The sequence below is a fragment of the Portunus trituberculatus genome, chromosome 18 (assembly GCF_017591435.1).
Source record: "Portunus trituberculatus isolate SZX2019 chromosome 18, ASM1759143v1, whole genome shotgun sequence".
Lineage (NCBI taxonomy): Eukaryota > Metazoa > Arthropoda > Malacostraca > Decapoda > Portunidae > Portunus > Portunus trituberculatus.
The window spans coordinates 15948486-15968485 of record NC_059272.1 but is presented as its reverse complement, the minus strand read 5'-3'; the positions used below and the strand labels follow the sequence as shown (position 1 = coordinate 15968485).

Below are 20000 nucleotides of genomic sequence, written 5' to 3'. Positions count from 1 at the left end.
TATACCGAGACGCATTTTTACATTTTTTTTTTTTTTTTGTGTGTGTGTGGGTCTATGATTAGACGATTTTATTTGCGTTAGGAAAGGAACATGGAAGTCAAACGATTAATGGCCAGAGTCTTCACTATTTTAATCCCCACACAAGTTTCTGAAGCTGTATAAAATAGCTAAATAATAAGATTGAATATGAAAACGTAACAAGATTCTAAAGGAATTAAACAAAATTGATAAACCTGAGCACCAAATACCACGATACACTAACATACAGCAGTGGCTCCTCGGTAAGTTAGAATTCCCATGGTTCTGGAGGCCAAGGTTCGAGCCGTACCCTCGCCCTTCCCCGCGTGGACTGTCAATACCTGCCTCGTACCTGTCGTAACTCCAACGGGAATTACCTGCCAAGATAAACAAGACCCTCCTACTAGTGGCGCCAACACAATAATCGAAACACCTGCCATTGCTCGCTGAAACAGGTTATGTGTGTGTGTGTGTGTGTGTGTGTGTGTGTGTGTGTGTGTGTGTGATAAGGCCTAACAGTGGCAGTACATATATTTTCTTTTAAACACACACACACACACACACACACACACACACACACACACACACACACACACACACACACACACACACAAATATCTTAATTAGCGTAGCAAGGAGGAGGTTAAAATTGGCTTATCTTATTGACTTTTTCTTTTCATTATACTTTATCCAAAATTATTCGCTACTTTTTCATTCGTCTAATTATCTTTTGAAGCTCTCAGACTCCAGACTCTGCTTCCCGCTGTTCCCACGCACACACCTTCACCTACCCACCTATCCACCCACCCACACATACACACACACACACCACAAAAATCAAATACAGTAATCCAGCATACCAGTGTGTCGTTATTGAGTATCGAACACTGATACTTAGCAATGAAAATAATACCTTCAAATAAACGTTGGGATTCTAAATAAACGTTTACCTTACATCATACTGTCACCGCAACGTTTACAGAGTTCAGTGAGCCTCCATACCGCGCCGGGCAAACGGTTGGGGCGGAAAATAACACTCTATTGAAGCCAAGTGAGCGGCGAGGGACGGGAAGAGGTGCAGAGGTGGGGTGTTCAGGGGGAAGGGAATAGATAGGAGGAAAATAGAAGAGAGGTGGAGGGTTCGGGTTTTGAAGGGAGGAGAAAGAAGGAGGGAAGGAGAAAGAAAGGGCTATGTGGTGGGGGGAAGAAAAGTATAGACGTAGTAGCAATAGAAATGAGAGATAGGATGTTGGTTAAGATGAGAAAGGATAGGAGAATGATAGGAAAAAGAAGAGAAAGAGAGTTAAGGAGATGAATGATAGAAGAAGACTGTAAGGAAAGTAGAGAGAGAGAGAGAGAGAGAGAGAGAGAGAGAGAGAGAGAGAGAGAGAGAGAGAGAGAGAGAGAGAGAGAGAGAGAGAGAGAGAGAGAGAGAGAGAGAGAGAGAGAGAAGCTGAGAGTTGAGGGAAGAAAAGGACAGAAGGAAGGAAAAAAAATAGGAAGAGATAATGAAGAAGGAACAATGATATGAAGAAGAAAGGGAAGAGAAAGAGAAAGAGAAAGAGAAAGGGAAATATGCGAAAAAGGAATAACAACCTCTCAATTTTCACGCATATTACTAAAACATGAAAAGGGAAAAATGAACGTGTAGAATAAACGGAAATAGAAAAAAACACTTATTTGCAACTAGAACCCCAAAAAGCCTCACTATAGACATCACTGAGTCAATATTTCAATCTAGCTACGTATTAATTGAACGAAATATAGGCAGGAGAGGAGGGACAGTGAGTGAGTGAGTGAGTGAGAGAGAGCCCCGTCACTTCCCATCTCTCCCATCCTCCCGTCTTGCTATACGTATTAGGTGAACAAAATATTGGCAGGAGTGAGTGAGTGAGTGAGTGAGTGAGTGAGTGAGTGAGTGAGTGAGTGAGTGAGTGGGTGAGCGAGGGAGGGAGGGAGTCCAGTCACCTTACATCTCTCTCGCACAGTTTGTTTTTAGTCTAAGGCAACGCAGCTAGACAGACCTTCACCTCACCAGCAATCAAGGTGGTAGTTCGGTTTCTTCCGCGAACTAGACTTGCAATCACAAACACCTCACCTAAGTTTGTTTTTTTGTCCCTCGCTGGTTTACATGTGGCAGGGGTGGCCTCCGCTTGGGACGGGATCGGTTGCATTATACGATTGCAATTTTTACCAGGAAGGCCAGTAGTGAGGCTCCTCTGTAGTGAATCCCATTGGCTTTCTCACGCCACGATCCCGCTGCTCACTCACATGTATTGGCTGCAGATGTTCGCTTCGGCTTAACCTCTTCAGCACTGGGACGCATTTGTACCTTGATATTTGTGTACGATTAAACCATTTTATTGATATCAGGAAGAGTCTATGGAGGTCAGAAGATTAATGTCCACAGTCTTCACTATTTTAATCCCCCCACATAAGTTTCTGAAGCTGTATAAAATAGTTAAATGGTAAGAAGAATTAATATGAAAACGCTTCCTGGTACTGAATGGCTTAAGATTGTACGTATGTGTTTTTCCTTCATCATGATTATTATTTTTTGCATCTTTTTTCCTCTCCTTCTCGATTTCAGATAACATAATTGATATGAAAACGCCTCCTGGTACTGAAGGAATTAAGATCGCAGTATGTGTTTTCCTTCCTCATGATTATTATTTTTTGCACTTTTTCTCTCCTTCTCGATTTCAGATAACATGATTGGGTGGGTGAAGTTCACGTATGTTTTCCTTGTTCATGATGATTTTGATGCTTTCTGGTGCTTTTTCATTCAATAAGCATGATTGGTCCAGTTTTAAGTGCATTTCTTAACTTGAGATGTCTAGAATTTGTGGTAATCTTGAAATGACCTGCAGTATCTTGATGACTTTTATTACTATTCTTTTCCCTCGTTAATCACACATAATTGGTTAACTTTTCGAATGCATTATCGGAAAGGTGTCATAAGGATTTTCATTTTTTATTTTTATTTTTCTCTTCAGTAACCATAAAGGACAGGAGGTGAAATAAATCAAGTCCACAAAGAACTGTATATAACCACGATAGGAAATCCCCAAACTTTCCCCAACATTTTCCAAGGTGAAGTGGCGCCTGGCAGCAACACAACACGAAGGACAAGTGTATACGGCCACGGCATTAACTCGCGTTTCTTTCCTCAGCATTTCCCATCCTGAAGTGGCGTCTGGCACCAACACGTCACGAGGGAGGCTGAAATATCCTTGTATGTTGTCGCACCATCACTGTTTTTGGGAATCGTGGCAGCACACGTGGCCACTGAACATGACTAGCGAGAACCGAGCAAACACAGTGAGCTCGACACAAACCCTTACTCTATTACAATAACGGATGATTGACGTCTAAACATTGTGGCACGCAAGGCTCACAGTCACGGGAGATTCTGTCAATAATAGTTTCGATATCGTATGTAAAGAATGTTATTATGGTGGATAAATAGTTTGTCATGCTCTTCTAACTTATGTAAGAGGTAAATAGATAAATAGATAAATGAATGAATATCTTATGTGTCTGCCTATCTGTCGTCTGCCTGTCTCTCTTGCTGTCTGTGAATGTCTATCTTATAATTTGTTTTCTGCTTTATTGAAGGTTATATTATTCTTACCTTAATAACTTACTAAAGAAATGAATAAATGAATATACAACTTTTGCATTTTTTTTTTTTTTTTTTGCTGTGCTGGTGATTAAAATTTTCAATACCTATTCATTTCTGACGTTTGTTATCTCATATATAGATTGGTAAAGTATTTTCTTCATACATAAGCGCACTGACACATAAAATAAAACAATGCATGTGATATTAATGCCTGAAGGATGGGGGGTGGGGTCACAAATTGGGAAGAAACAAGCATGGTGATCAAAATTTTCTCACATAAAGGTGTTTCTCTACATATATAATTTCAATATCTGTTAATTTCTGACGTCTGTTATAAATTAGTAAAGAATTTTGTCATACATAAACGCACTAACACAAAAAAATAAAGCAATGCATGTATTATATAATGCTTGAAAGATGGACAGCGGGTTACAAAACGGGAAGAAACAAGCACACACATATTGAAGCGTCCAAGACAAGTTACCCATTCGCTACCAAACCATTTTTTTCTTTGACAACTCACAATTTTTAAGACACATTCTTCATATGTGGCCAACAATACACATGATTCCTGCTGTACTCTCTTAATCTTCTTAGGTAAATGACAATCAAGTGGACCTTTTCTTTTTCTTTTTTGTTTCCCTTGGCTAGCTTCCCCTATTCCATAAAAAAAACCCACATTACTGAAATATTCTCCCCACATACTAACTCTTGAGTTGAGGAATGGCCGAGTCCCGAGGCACCGTCAGCTAGCGGCGGCCTCACGCAGGAAGGACACGTCAGGATTGCAGGATGAAACACTCAGTAATACTTTCGGCAGGTGAACCCCATCATTGCTTCGCTCCATCAGCACGTCACGCCGCCGCTATTGGAGCCATCAGCGAATTATCTCATCTTCCCCATGATTAGACGGTAACTATATACTTGAAATTCTGAACGCTTAAGGAGGAAAAGTCTTCATTATACTTTCAGGAGGCAACTTATAACATTACCGAACGAAATATATTATAGAAAAAAAGAAAAGAAAACACTGTATAAGTTGAGTGAAGGTAAAAGTGATGTAAAATAAGATAATCGAACGGCAGTAGATTTTTAGGTTCTTTCATGGTTGTTTGTGTATGAATTATAACGAGATATTACAGAGATAAGGAGATTGGATAGTGGAGCAACAGAATATCACATCAATATACAAGATAACGAAGCAGCAACAGATCTTTAGGCTCCTTCACGACTGTTTGGGAACTAAACCTGACCGATTATTACATGAAGAGACTGGAGAGTGGAGAGAATTACACGGGATCAGTTCCTTCAGTACCATGACGCGTTTTTATATATATTCTGGCTACTATTTGGCGATACTATACGGTTTCAGAAACTTATGTGGGTTTTAAATACTGAAGACTCTGGCCATTAATCTCCTAATCTTCTTAGATCCTTCCTAATGCAAAAAAGAAATCGTCTAATCAAAACCAAAGAAATTAATGATAAATATGCGTTCCAGCACTGAAGGAATTAAACTGAAAACTAAATATCAACCCCTTCAATACCATGAGCGTTTTCATATTTATTCTGGTTACTATTTGGCGATACTATAGGGCTTCAAAACTTGTGTGGGGTTTTAAATAATAAAGACTCTGGCCATTAATCTTCTGACCTCCTTAGATCCATCCTAATGCAAAAAAAAAAAATCGTCTAACCAAACCAAAAAAATTCGTGATAAATATGCGTCCCAGTACTAAAGGAATTAAACTGAAAACTAGATATTAGTAGATTTTCAGGGTGTTGTGCTTCTGTCTGAGAGGTAGTTCCAACCAGCTAATCAATAAAGAGATGAAGGAAAAGGCCATTACATCAGATTACGTAAGATAACTATATAGCATCTAAGTTGAATCTTCAATTTATATTTTCCCATTTAACTATTTCTTTTTATACAGAAAAGGAGGGAACAGCGATTTAGAGAATTTCCCTCCCCCCCAGTTCTATTTTGGAGTCCTTGACACCTTCACACGCAAGATAGATAACCAACAAATACACAAACAAATAAATAACTCCAGTATCACTCGCTCATCAACATATCGTGTTCCATAAACGGTTTCCTGCATTAAAAATTCATGTCTTTGTATCTGACAGCTGATTTGCATCCTCCTGACAAACAGCGTGTCCAGAAGTTGCATACATTTGGCAAATGCATTAGAAGATGGACGCAGGAATCTATAATCGAGCTTTAGTAACAAGGTGGCGGTGAATGCTCTCTGGCGCCCCCGCTTGCCACACGCCACAGCTCAACACAATGGAAGACTCTAAGACATCCTAAGAAGTCTGAAAGGATTGGTTCTCAAATAGTGAAGAAAAGTTTTTTCATGTAAGAGGGAAACCAGGCAAGGGCAACAAAAAAATGAAAAAAAAGGTCCACTGATTTGCAAGTTCCCTTAAAGAAATAAGAGTTATCCAAAAGTCAGATATCTATTCTTATATCTAATGCGAAGTTGTAATATTAAATTGTGATATGTGCTCCTTTCTAGGAAAATGCTGGTGTGATTTGGTGTCTGTTTCTTGTGCATAATTCAATGTAGGAATGTATTCGAAGTATAGCATATATTTTTTTATCTCTAACGTAAATTTTTAAACATTATAGATAGAAAGTGTGACGTGAAAGATTTTGAAATATTATGAAAAGTGTGGCATGAATTAAAGAATGTGTAACGTGAAAGATTTTGAAATATTATGAAAAGTGTGGCATGAATTAAAGAATGTGTAACATGAAAGATTTTGAAATATTATGGAAAGTCTAACATGAAAGATTTTGAAATGATATAAAAGTGTGCCATGAAATTATTTGTACTATAGCTCGATATTTATATTGTGGAGAGTGTGAAATGACATCTATTCTTCTCTCCGCAATAGACAAGAGGACAACTAGGCGTATCTGAGTAGGAAGACTGCAGAAGGTCAGATCACTTACACAACCAGCTCCTGAGCCAGAGCACTTAAAACTAACTCGGCTAACGTCTGCCATTATCATCCATAAATTCATCTTCAAACTATATAGTGTGTGTTCGCTTGCCGCGTCCTTGCCAAGTTAGAAAAAGAAATGTTAAAATAAAGAAGCATACAAAAGCTATCTTCGTCACAACAACTTAAGGATAATAGTAAGGATAGAAATAATGTAAAAGAAAATGTGAATAAAAAGTAAAAGAGGAAAAATTAACAAAACAACCTTGAAGAACAGAACAAAAACAAAAGAAAATACTAAAGAAAGATATAAAAGACCATACAAAAAGCTATCTTCGTCACAACAACTTAGGAAAAATAGTAAGGAGATAAAGAATGTAAATGAAAATGTAAATAAAAAGTTAAAAAGAGGAAAAATCAACAAAACCTTGAAGAAAAGTAAAAAGAAAAAGAAAAACATAAAAAAGAGAAAACAACAAAATACCTTCGCCACAACAACTCCAAGCTACTACATTAATCAAACTCACATCACTCAGGAATAAGAAACTTCCAAAAAAAAAAAAAAAAAAAAAAAAGGAAAAAAAAATAGACCCTGTCGATGCAAAGAAAGACTAGTACGCATTACACAACCCTTCAAAGAACTCAACCTGCGAACCACCAAAAGGAAGGAAAAAAAGGAGGACACACGTCACTCACTGAGACAACCACTACTTCAACCTGCCCGGCCAATCAGCCACAGTCAATCATCCAGACAGTCACCCATCAAGCACACAGCCAGTCAATCAGTCAGTCAGTCAGCGAGTCAGTGGATCAAAGAACCTTACCTTCAAGAGACCCACGCAGGAATCACGGACGCTAGGGACAGGTACGTGAGTATGTTTGCTGCCTGAGAGAGGGACAGGTGAGAAAGGAGAGAGAGGAAGGAAGAGAGAGAAAGAGATGAAAGCAAGTAGGACGAAAAATATGGGAGAAAGAAAGTGAATGAGTGAAGGAGCAAGGAATACATGACAGGAACATCAGAGAGAACCAATGAATTGAGGAAGGGAGAAAAGAGAGAGAGAGAGAGAGAAAGGAAAAGATGGATGGCAAAGGAGTGAGAGAAGGACAGCGTATGTGTCGAGGGGCGTTCTGAAATAAATGAAGCGTCACTGGGGGGATATGAAGGAGAAACAGAAAGTGGGAAGGAGTGAAGGAAATAGGTTGTTTATGAGAAATGGAACTGTCATAGAGAGAGAGAGAGAGAGAGAGAGAGAGAGAGAGAGAGAGAGAGAGAGAGAGAGAGAGAGAGAGAGAGAGAGAGAGAGAGAGAGAGAAGCAGAGTATATACCTGGAACATGCCTTTTATCTCTACACCAGGGGCCTCTTTCTCTTCATCAGCCGGGGCGGACCCAATTATCACTCTATTTAAGAACCCTGCTATTTAATTCCGAGTTGCTGAGCTAATCACATCTCACCGAGCCACTGAATAAATCTAACGACACCAAAAACCCTCACTATTACATCTCACATTTCCCTGCGGCCTGATACGATCTCCCCACTTACACCTGGCTCATGTTTTAAATGTTACCTTTCGTCTCCTCTCCTTTGCTCCTCCTCGTCTCTCTCTCTCTCTCTCTCTCTCTCTCTCTCTCTCTCTCTCTCTCTCTCTCTCTCTCCCGGTGCACCTCCTAACCCTTCCCCTCACCTGGCACCTGCGCACTCCTCTCTCCGCCTGACTTACTAAGGGAACTCTCAAATAACGCTGGAGAGGAGAGGCGAGGCCAGATCCCCAAAAGCGCGCCTCCGAGCTGGACTGAGAAGGGTAGCAGAGCGAGAGAGGGAGGAGTGACCTGCCTGCTGCTCGCCAGCCAGCCAGACCGCGCGGGAGCTCAGTAACTTTCCGACAGTGCGAGAAGGAGGATTGATGCGCTGCGCTCTCCGCCCAGTGACTCGAGCCGCCCCAGCCGAGGGAACTTTTGCGAATAGCGTGCCAGGAGTGAACTAAAGGAAGCCGCGTGCGTCCAGGAGGAAGAGCCGAGCGTGACCCAAGTGAGTGATGGAAGGAGGGAGTGGAAAAAATGACGAGTAACATCCATGAATTAAGGAAAGAATTGTAGTAGTGGTGGCGAGCGAGCGAGGGAAGGAGGGAGGGAGGGAATGAAGCAGGACTTGAAGCCTCCTCGAGGAGTGCGCGTGGAGGGCCTCTCCGGGAGCATCGCGTATGGGGCACTGCACACCAGACAACACCAGACACAGCCAACACCGGGCCTTCAATCACGAAAACAAATAGGAGAGGTGAAAAGAAAACTTGCCTCGCGCGCGTGCACACACATTTCGCGCTCACGCACAACAGACACGCGCACGCTGACACACACACACACATACACACGCACATTGACACAGGCACCCCCACACACATCTGAATACACACACAAACACACACATACTATTGTTTTTATATATAATCTTTTACGTGTGTGTGTGTGTGTGTGTGTGTGTGTGTGTGTGTGTGTGTGTGTGTGTGTGCGCTTACATACGAGAGACCTAGCATGCATACACTCCCTCGCCTTCACTACTTCACTTCTTAAAGCTCCGAAGATGAAAAGAGAGAAAAAAAAATGATAATTAACCTCGTAAAAAAACGACAGCTTCATGTTATATCAATTTTTATTTCCTCGGCAGATACCTTTAATTTTTTCGAAAGTCCTCCCCTTCCGTCCACCTTTAAAGAGAACACTGAAAAAGAGTAAAAAGAGAGAAAAAAAAAAAAGGGAAAAGTGAGCTTGTGTGGACTGTTGAAAGCTCTATAAACTTGCAGGAAGGAAAAAGGTGAAACAAAAAAAATACTTGAACAATTAAGGTTGTATGAACTCTCCTAATTAACTCATTCATAGGGAAGAGAGGCGGCGTCCAGGTAGAGACGGAGAGGAGAGAGAGAGAGAGGGGCAGAGGTGAGCCAGCATCAGTAACGCACACCTACCTGCTTACCTACGCGTGTTTACCTGTCCCGCCTACCTGCCTACCTGCCTATCACCCTGCTGAGCATTACAGGTAAGAATTAATTAATGCCAAGAGAACCTAGTGAATTTTTTGTTCGTTTTTTGTTACCAGGGAAACAAGATTACTTTTCACTTTACACCTGTTGCTGCTGTTTATTTGTTATTGTTATGAATATTATTACAGACTATCTACTATTACTAACTGCTACTACTGCTACTTTTACTATTGTTACTTTTTTTGGTTCCATATCGCTATTATTACAACTGTCACCGCTACTGCGTCGACTACTACTACTACTACTACTACTATTACTACTACTACTGCTACTACTACTATTACTATTACTATTACGCAACCAATAACTTCGTATGAACCTAATATATGTAATTCAATACTGTACCTATCATTATCTATCAATCCATCTGCCTATCTATCTTCCACTTACTACTATCACTATCACTGCTGCCACTGGGACAACAAGAACTCGACAAAACCTTCACTATCATCATCTTTTCATTATCAGCTTCATTACGCATCCTGTACCCTCGCCACCACCACCACCGCCAACACCACCGCCACCGCCGACTCCATCACCACCATCTCCGCTACTACCACCACCTCCACCACCGCCGTCTCCTTCGTCACAGCGTGTCTCTTCAGTAGACTTTGCTCGCGTCCTTCATAATTAGTTTGTCGTTAGCTGTATAATTAATTTTGTTCCGAACGGTAGCGTGGGAAACGACAGAGAGAGAGAGAGAGAGAGAGAGAGAGAGAGAGAGAGAGAGAGAGAGAGAGAGAGAGAGAGAGAGAGAGATTGGCTCAGGAATTGTTTATACAGTATTATGCTTTTAAAAGTTGCATATCATCACTTGCAAGCTTAAGAAAATATTTGAATGATTAATTAAGGCATTTTAAAAGCCTGCCTTCTTGTTCATGTTGAAGTTTGCATGTAGTCAGTCAGTCTCTCTCTCTCTCTCTCTCTCTCTCTCTCTCTCTCTCTCTCTCTCTACAGCTGAGCATTTCCTTCTTTATTAAGTCTCTACCAAGCATTAACGTCTCGATGTCTCTTTTCGTGTTTCCTTCTCTTCCTTCTTTCTCTTCCTTCTCCTCCTTCTCTCTCCTCTCTCTCTCTCTCTCTCTCTCTCTCTCTCTCTCTCTCTCTCTCTCTCTCTCTCTCTCTCTCTCTCTCTCTCTCTCGTCAGCGCCCCATTAAGTGGACATGAACACAATGGAGGGAAAAAAAAGGGAGGAGGGAAAAATAAGGAAATTACATAACACGTCTTGTCTTGCTCGAGTCACTCATTTTTTGACAACTCATTCTTTCACTCACTTCTTTGGCCCATTAATCCTCCTTTTCTTCCATCTCCTCTTCTTCTTCCTCTTCCTCCTCTACTTCTTCCTCTTCCTCCTCCTCCATGACATCCCTCCCAACTCTTGAAAAAAAAAAGTAAAGTAAAAAAAGAATCTTCCCATGAAATAAAAGTTAAAATCTGCAGTGAATCTCTTTTTAAAAATCGCTTCTCTCCTCAAAAAAGTTGAAAAAAATGGTAAAAATAAAAATGTGAGTGATGGAAAGACTTCGCTGATTTTTCTCCTCTTCTTTTATATTCATTGTTTATTTATGTTTCTTTTTCTTCTTTCTTTCGTTCCTGTCTCTCTTAATCATTTCTCGATTTAAGCCAAGCACTTTAGCGTCATGTGTAATGGAGACATCGCTAATTCTCTCTCTCTCTCTCTCTCTCTCTCTCTCTCTCTCTCTCTCTCTCTCTCTCTCTCTCTGTGCTACCGATGATGATGCTGAGGAAGGAAAATAAAATAGAAAGAAAGGGAGGGAGAGAGGAAGAGAGGGAGAGAGGAAGGAAGAGGAGAGGTAAGGATGATTAGGATGATTATTTTTAACTTCTTTCTCTTTCTCAATCCCTCTCTTGCTTACCTTCCTTCTTTGTGCACTGCTTCCTCTTTGTCTACGCATTCCTTCATCTCTCTCGTTTTTTTTTTCCTTTCTTCAAATCTTTGTCTGCTTAACTCTTCAACTCTTTCTCGTTCTTTATTTTATTTTCTTTCTCCATCAATAACTACCTAATAAAAGCGTTGCAGACTTGTAGTACTACTTTTTTCATGTACTTCCTCTTCTCTCTCTCTCTCTCTCTCTCTCTCTCTCTCTCTCTGATAACACTCACTAATAATCCATCCACCACCACCACCAATATCTCTTTTATCTTTCTTTCCTGGAACACTTACCGCGCCTCTTCCTTTCCCATCATCCATTCCAAACACGCCTAGATTTAGCTACTTGTTTACCCTTTTCCTCCTCCTCGCGCCCTTACCACTCTTAGATTCCAAATTCACTATCATCGGGAGAGAAGCAGGTTTGTAAACAGCTTACTCCATCACCCCGAGCTGGTTCCGCATCATTAAACACACTGGAAACCCGCCGTCCCGAAGTTACAAAGTGTAGACAAGCACCGGGTATTAGGGACGTGGGGGAGGACCATGATGAGTGTAAGTGATGGGAGGTAAGACTGCTGCTGGGTGGGACTTGTGGTGGTGTTGTTGTTGGTGGTGGTGGTGGTGGTGGTGGGGTACTTCGTGGGTGTAATGTAGTGGTGGCGGTGGTAAAGTAGGAGTGGGAGTAGTGGTGGTAATAGTACTGGTAGTGGTAGTGGTAGTAGTAGTAGTAGTAGTAGTAGTAGTAGTACTAGTAGTAGTAGTAGTATAGTAGTAGTAGTAGTAGTAGAAAAATTATAATAATAGATAGATAGATAGATAGAAAAAAGGAGAGAGAGAGAGAGAGAGAGAGAGAGAGAGAGAGAGAGAGAGAGAGAGAGAGAGAGAGAGACAACGTAAGCAGGTGTATACTGACAAAGAAGGTGAACATGTCTGCTCAATTTGGAGAGGAGGAGGAGGAGGAGGAGGAACAGGAAAAGGAGAAAGGAAATTAAGAAAAAAAGAGAAATAGAAACTGGCAGTATAGTGGAAGCGCTAGTAGAAGTAGAAGTAGTAGCAGGAATACCATTAATTAACAAAAGCAGAGCAGTAATAACACCAGTACAAGCATCAGGAACTAAAACAATCAACAGCAAAGACAAAAGCAAGACAGACATAATAACAAAACACAGGCAAAACTCCATCCGTCACTTAATTGTCTTCCCGTCAAACAAATATTTGCGAGAAAGAACTAAATTACATAAAAAGAAAAAAGTAAAAACATTATCCATAACAATAAAAAATAGAAGGAAATAGAAAAAGAAAGAGAAAAAATGTATATATAGCCATGAAAACGCACGAGGAAGAACAATATACATTTTACTTCGTGACGTGCACACATTCACATTCACACGATGAAATTAAGCAATGAAAAATATACACTGTTTCTATTTACGGGTGGTGGATTTGTACAGAAGAGAGAGAGAGAGAGAGAGAGAGAGAGAGAGAGAGAGAGAGAGAGAGGACCATATTCAGAAAAGGTTCAGCGCCGCACCTCCTCTTTTTCAGAAGGCTCTCGTTTAAGTGACACAAGTTTCAAGTTTTCAAGGGTGTTTTTATGGTTCTAATGGCAAATGAACAAGATTACTACACAGTTTAGAGGACAAACACCTTCAGAAACCAGGCTTGTAATTTCTGTGTCCTTAGAAAATGGTCGTGATGGGAGGGGAAAGCGTTTTTGAATATGGCGTAGAGAGAGAGAGAGAGAGAGAGAGAGAGAGAGAGAGAGAGAGAGAGAGAGAGAGAGAGAGAGAGAGAGAGAGAGAGAGAGAGAGACTACATATATAAAAAAAAGAGTGCAAATACAAAGGGAAAGTCGGAAAAAGATAGAGTGTTTTGAAGGGAGACGAGTCAAATCCAGGATAGAGGAGCTTGAACCTGCCTCTGCCTCCCTTACCTGCCCTTCCCTTCCCTCCGTTGCCCTCACCTGCCCTTAGCTACCTCTCCCCTCCCCTGCCTCACCTGCCTAGCCTCACCCTTTTGGCGAGTCTGTCTGTATTCCACCAGGGCTTAGCATTGTTACTGAGGAAAGCCAGTGCAAGGGGAGGCAGAGGGTTGGGTTTGTCCAGTCAGTAAGCTCTCTCTCTCTCTCTCTCTCTCTCTCTCTCTCTCTCTCAATAAACAAGGTAAAGTTGAGGGTGAAGAGTCGCCCTCTCTGGCCCCTCTATGTCTTTTGATTACGTGTGTGTGTGTGTGTGTGTGTGTGTGTGTGTCCTTGTAGGGTGTGTCTATCGCGCGCCCGGAGCCACACACACACACACACACACACCACTCGTCTGATTGGGCCACGACCCCCACAATAATCAGGAGACTTTCACCGAGTCTTTTGATGTTGGTGTGTTCCCTTTCAGCTCAACGGGAAGGAGAAAGAGAGAGAGGGAGAGGGAGGGCGGGAGAGGGGGACGGAGGGAGAAAAGGATAAGTAGGGGAGGTTTAGAGGAGGAGAAGGAGGAGAAGAGGTTGAGAGGAAGAAAAGGAGGAGAAGGAGGAGGAGGAAGGGGAAACGGGGTAAGGACAAGAAGAATCAGTCTTGTCACGAGGTTCAGTTGCAAATAAATCAGATTGTTTGTTACTATTCCTTACATCACAGAGGCTGGGAAGGGAGGCACCACCACCACCACCACCACCACCACTCCTCCTCCTCTTAGAGCGTAACGAGTCTCCTCTGTGGGTTATTAGAGTCAAAGGGTCACACGGGAGAGTTAGTACCAGTGCCTTAAGTTACGATCGCCTCCTATTTATGTGGATAATTCGCCCCGAGGATTGTTTATTGTCGTCTAAAGGGGAGTGGCGGCGCGGAGGTAACGCTGATGACGGGGAAAGAAGACAGGAGAGGAGTGGAGAGAGGAGAGGAGAGGAAGCGTTGAGGTTAAGTTTAATTCATGTTCATTTTCTTCTCCTCCTCTCTTTTCTCTTGCTTATCTTCTTCTCTCAGTCTTCTCTGTCTCCAAAACGGGCTTAGGTTGATGGGGATTGAGAGGAAGAAAAGGATAGAGAGGGAGAGAGGAGAGAAAAGAAGCACTGATATTCAAATTAGTTCTCTTCTCTCCTCATTTTCTCTCAGTCTTCTCCAACTCGAAATTAGGTTAAATATCGTGATGGAGAGACGAAGGAGAGAAGAGAAAAAAAGAAGGAGCATTTAAGCTTAATTTTATGTTCCTTCTCTTCTCTCACTTCAGTTGCTTATTTTCTCTCATTTTTCTCTGGCTGAGGAAGGATGATGAGGGAGAGACGAAGAAGAGAAAAGATGTAAGGAAGCACTGAGATGTTACTCCTCTTCACTTTTCTTCCCCCTCTTCTCTTTTCTTCATCAAATTTTCTCTGCCTTGAAAACAAATAAAATAAAAGGTAAGATGGGCAAGAGAATGAATATAACTTCGTGTTAGTTCTCTTTTTTCATCTCTTAGTCTTCTGATTTTGAAATGCAGGTTGAAGGAGGAAGTACAATAAAGAACAGACGATGAGCTGGATGAGGTGAGGAGAGGAGTGAAGGAAGGAAGGGCACGAGGTGTACATGTGTAGCGAGCCAATGCACTATCAGGTGTAATGCAGAATTTCCACCAAGATCAAGGTTTGTGTGTGTAATGACCGCGTCCATAATAGTTCCCGGCCTTTTTATGGTGTGTGATGATAGGGTGTGTGTGTGTGTGTGTGTGTGTGTGTGTGTATAGCCGTCGTTCGCACCAGTGTCATGGCAGGACATCGGAAAGGGTTTATCTTGTCCAGCACTGTGCTTTTCAATGCGATTTCCGGCAATCTTTTTTCAGTATCCCTTCGCGAACCCTCCAAGAATTCCCGGTGAAAAGAACAAAGACCGAGGAAAAAAAAGAGAGAAAAAAAAAAAACAGAACACGGTCCATTTTCACAACACGAGTAAAAGCGAAAAAGAAATAAAGGAAAAACTAGATACGAGGATATTATAAATGAAGACACTACCACTAATACTCAGGGCAGCACCAATAACATTAATAACAAACCACAATATTTTCACCTTTATGGCGGTGTGGGAGGATCTGAATGAAGGGTCTGGCGGGCAAAACATCACCTCGGAAAGGGAGCGAAGGAGGAAGTAAAACACAACCACTGGAAGTCCTTTAGATTGGAGTGTGATGGGGATGTGGTGAGGGAGTGAAGGAGTGGCGGCGAGGGGCGGTGAGGAAGACGTGGGCTTAAGTGGTAATAGGTAATGATTAGGCCGCTTGGTGTATATAACTTAGACGAATCAAGGCATTAAGGCGGCCCATTGAGAATTGCATCTCGTATAACTAAGCGTGATTGCGTTCCTGCCACGGCCAAGATTGCGCTGACTGCCTTGAACCGCGTGGCTTGCCGATCCGCTGAGGGAACAGAGGACAAGAGAACCAGGGTGAACAGGGTGAACCGGGACAGGGCCACAAAACTATGCATGATTACGTTCCTGCCATGGTCAAGATTGTGCAGACTGTCTTGAACCGCGTGGTTTGCCGATCCGCTGGGGGAACCGAGGACAAGAGAAGCAGGGTGAACAGGATGAAACGGGACAGGGCTACAAACTTTTCCCTCTTACTGTATTTCCTTCCTTTTCAGTTTCTCTTTCTCTCTGCCTCGTAACCTTCAACCTTTCCTCTGCCTACCAAAAAGAAGAGAGAGATAAATAAAATGAAAACTCCTGGGAAGACGGATGGAGACTGACTGACTAATGTAATGTGCAAAATGAACAGGCTCAAATAGCACTACGTCAAAAAGATACACTAAAATAGAGTTGATAGAGCCATTGAAATACACGATGGGATAAAGCAATATATAAGAACTAATTAGTTAGGGGACCGAGTGAGTGCAGAAAGGGAGAAAGGCGCTTAAACTTGCCTAGGGATTGAAATTCACATAAAAATACTAGACAGAAATGTTTAAAACTACGGTAAAGTAAGATTAAAGTAACAGGCGTACTAAACTGATCGAGATGAGAGGGAGAGAATAAAGGAGCGAGGTAACTTGATCAAAATTAAGATATAAAAATATCAGGTCAAAACTGCCAAACGATGCGAGAAAGTTAATACACTAGCAAGCTGATAAGAGGCTGATGATGGAAGAGAATGATTACGTATATCAGGAGAGTGGTTGAAAATTAGAGGAAGGTGTTGGATTGAAGTGCTGAATAGAATCATAGAAATAAAGTGACTTAGTATATCAGAAACAAAATAGAAAATAAAGCAGTTTGATATGGAATGAGAAAGGAAAAGAGAGCAGGGAGGGAGTGAGGTGGAACATTTGTACTATTCGAAACACTTGAAACATTTAATCACCACTAATATAAGTGACTGAGATAGTTAAGAGCTTCGAAGATACACACTCGTTAGCCTTTGTTAGCCTTTGTGAAGCAAGCAACTCCCGTACAAAATCATGAGGAACGATTTCAAAACACAACTAATTATAAAATTCCTCAAAAAACAAGAAGAAAACAAGAGCAAAAATATACGCTACACTAAACGAAATGAAAACAAGTCGATAAAATTGATAATAAAACCGGACAAGCCGAGCGAGCGAAGCAGTGGATTGGTTCGGAGTACCAGAGAGTTGGTTGGGGTCGTGAAGCTCCACTGCGCGATGCGGGACCTGCTTAGCTCCGGCCACCAGAGGTGCCAGATGCAGGAAAATTTCTTTATTTTATAGAAATTTTGACTATGACAGGGAAGAAAAATCGCTAAAAAGGGAAAATTATTGAGAGAAATATTAGCTCTTACGTGATTTGCCCCTGAATGTGAATAAATAATTTCGTGTTTTGATCCTGAATATGTATAAATAATTTAGTGTTTTGTATGATCTTAATTCCTAAACATAAGAAATAAGGAAGTTCTTGGTTGAAAAGGAAATTTTAGCTTGTATGCAGGGAAATATTGGCTAGTCGATCTGGCAGCTCTGCCGGCCACCACTCGGTCTAAAACACACTAACTTAAACCCGCATGCTCAAACTGTGATTCTTTCCAAGACTACAGAGATGAATGTCGTGGTGAGTGAACAAACCATTTGTGAATACCGACTGTAAATGCAGGAAAAAAATACATGTTTCTTAAGACTTAACAAAGAAAATACAAGAACCTTTTATAATAGCATTACCAACCAAACAAGGCACCGGACACTGCTCTCCCTCTTCACACAACCGCCTTTATCCCCGCTCCCTCATAACACTTTCCTCCTATCCCTCTCTGTCACCTCCCCCTCATCACCTCCCATACCCCGCCGCTCACGTCTCCTTCCCGCCCCTCACACGTCCCTCCCGCCGCTCATCACTTATCGGCTCGCGGGATTATTACCTGGAGGGCTTCCTAAGTGGTGGCGGGAGCGGGGGTCCCTCACCTGCACCCACGCTAACACCCACTCAGCTCCACTGCGATATATTGCAAATCTGAACCCGCCTCGTGCTTGCCGGGGACACGAGGGCGCCTGGGTATTGTAATTCTGATGAAACCCCGCCTCTATATGTGTCGTGGATAATTGTGAAGTTGCATTAATGTGTAGATCCATATATTTGGATTCGGGGAAATGTGTGTGTGTGTGTGTGTGTGTGTGTGTGTGTGTGTGTGTGTGTGTGTGTAGAAGGTGTAGCAGTGCGGTGTGCAGCTGTATTGTCTAAATGTCGACCATACATTGCTCCGTATTATAGATTGCTGTGTTATTAATATTATCGTTCATTGTAGTGGTGGTGGTGGTAGTAGTAGTAGAAGGAGAAGGAAGAGGATATCGGGGAAGAGGATTATAGGGGTTGTAGTAACAGTAGAGGTAGTTATAATAATAGTAACAAGAACAACAACAACAAGAACATGTGGCTATAAAACAACGCATCATAAACACCTCCACAAATCCTCATTAAAGTAACTCCCTGAAATGGGCAATTAATATTCATCATAACACGACGTTTAAATCCCTTAATTAATGCGCACTGATGTTCCCTGAAATGTTTACTCCCGCCGCGGGAAGCAAAGCCCCGAGCCAACCCTTGACATATCACTCCTAGCAGGGCGCCTCACTCACTGCATAACCCAACCTCACCTCTCCGCACCTCGCCTCACTCACTATAACTCAGGGACCTGCCTCAACTCACCTCACCTCACCTCGCTTCACTTCACTCACTGCATAACCTAACCCCGCCTCACCTCATCCCACCTCACTCACAGCATAACTCAGGGCCCTGTCTTACCTCACCTCACCTCGCTCATTCACTCACTACATAACCCCGCCTCACCTCGCCTCGCCTCGCCTCACTCACTCACTCACTGCATAGGCCAGGACCGCCCCATCTCACTCATACTGCACAACCTAACCTCGCCTTGCCTCACACACTGCACCTACCATTGCCTCTCCTCACTCATACCACATAACTAAGATTCGCCTCGCCTTAGTACACATTCTAGCCTCGCATTACCTCACTCATACTGCATAACTCTCTCTCGCTTCTCACTCCATGATACTGTGCCATCTCACGTCACTCACTGTGTAACCCAGCCAGCACAGAATCGCCTCGCTTCGCCTAACGCAGTAATCGGGTGTTTCATGCAGCCATTCCTCGTGTTTCTAAGGTTACTGTTTGGGGTGATAGGTGGGGATAGATAGGCATGATTAATAAGGAGTATAATGCGTAGGTCATTCGTACTTGGTGGTTGTAGGTGGTATTTCTAAGGTTTAAGATGAAGATGGCAATAGTTGGGAAGATTTTACACAGAGGCTGCCATGTATAGGATTCTTGCACGTTTTTCCTTTCCGTTTTGTTAATGTTTTAAGTTTACACGTATGAAAAAATGTGTGGTAATTAATGTTTCGGGGATGAATTTTTGTATATTATAAAGTTAAGCGTGCATGTGTGGAAGATGCGGCTTAAATAAATACCTAATAAGCTTTTAAGTAACAATAATCTCTCTCTCTCTCTCTCTCTCTCTCTCTCTCTCTCTCTCTCTCTCTCTCCTAATTCACTGGCTACGGGCTACAGTGACAGAGGTGATATAAATGCCTCGTTGTTACTCACGGAGGGCTCTGTTAGCTGTGTAGGAGTCCTGCGCCGGCGCCTGAGGAGTGGTCCCGAGTCTTGCCACTCCTGCCTCACTTAATACAACTTGGCTTACCGCTAAATACACTCAATCCATGTCTTCTTCAAAACACCAACACACTTGTCCACTTTGTCCTCACGTTTAGGTTTCCGCGTCAGGTAACAGTAAGGTTATGTCTGTTTGATCACTCAGTATTTACACAATCCTCGTCACTTTGCCGCCGCTGCCAGTCTCACGAATGTACCTCCGCGAAGCCGCCTGTGTGCTGAATGGATCATCAAAAGGTGCCGAGATGCATTACCCTTAAATTGCTGGATTGGTTTTGCTGCTGTTAAGAAAATTTGTATTTTTGAGCTCGAGTGATTTTTCATAATATATTCTTGATTATAAAAGTATTTCAAATCTATAGATGCATGTACTGG

The 20000-nt window shown here is 42.1% G+C and overlaps 1 protein-coding gene across 4 annotated transcripts in view; it reads left to right on the top strand.

Moving 5' to 3' along the window:
- Window positions 1–8360: 8360 nt before the first annotated feature.
- Window positions 8361–20000, top strand: part of LOC123505651 (fibroblast growth factor receptor-like 1) — a 231287-nt gene continuing 219647 nt past the window's right edge. For 2 of the 4 annotated variants that reach the window (XM_045257255.1, XM_045257251.1), the window contains exons 1-2: window positions 8361–8623; window positions 9257–9625. The gene's annotated coding sequence lies outside the window, so the exon portion shown is untranslated. The remainder of the gene's footprint in view (window positions 8624–9256; window positions 9626–20000) is intronic. The other 2 variants (XM_045257252.1, XM_045257253.1) reach the window with 2 other exon arrangements.